We start from the raw sequence: 634 nt of genomic DNA on the forward strand, positions 1-634 counted from the left end.
CTGATGTTCTGGCCACTTTAACTCTGTTTCTGTTGGTGCTGCTCAACCCTGTAACATCCCGGGCTGTGTGCCCCACACCCGGTGTCCCAGCCCTCACTTCCAGGGCCGGCGCGTCTCTGTCCTTTGTGTTTCTAACCCTGCCAGCCGCCAGCCACCCCGCGCGCACTCCCAGAGCTCCCGGTCTCAGTCTGGATCCAGTGAGCACACCGGAGTTCCGGAGCTCCGTGGGAAGTCTGGTAGCGCGCGCCCCCAGCTCACGGTCTCAGTCTGCTGTCTCGAGGGTGCGGGTCACAGGCAGTTTGCACTTGTTTTATAGGGACTTTAGGGATGTCGGCTTCCTGATTTTTCAGCCTGCCTTCTGGGCGAGGGGCCTGCCGTGCTGATATTCAGGAAACCCTGTTTGGGTAGAATTGCCCCGTCCCCTGCGAGGGGGGATGGGGATGGGCACAATGTGAGCTGGTATTTCTGGGCTTTTGTTCTCTGGTGGCTTTTCCTGGCAGTTTTCTGTGCCTCTTCTGAGAGTCAGAGCAGCAGTGGCCGTATCCTAGCCTCTGTCTCAGAGCTGAGAGATCGTAGTTTGCTCTGCACTGATGTTATGGCCACTTTAACTCTGTTTCAATTGGTGCTGCTAAAC

The sequence above is a fragment of the Ailuropoda melanoleuca genome, chromosome 9 (genome assembly GCF_002007445.2).
Source record: "Ailuropoda melanoleuca isolate Jingjing chromosome 9, ASM200744v2, whole genome shotgun sequence".
NCBI lineage: Eukaryota > Metazoa > Chordata > Mammalia > Carnivora > Ursidae > Ailuropoda > Ailuropoda melanoleuca.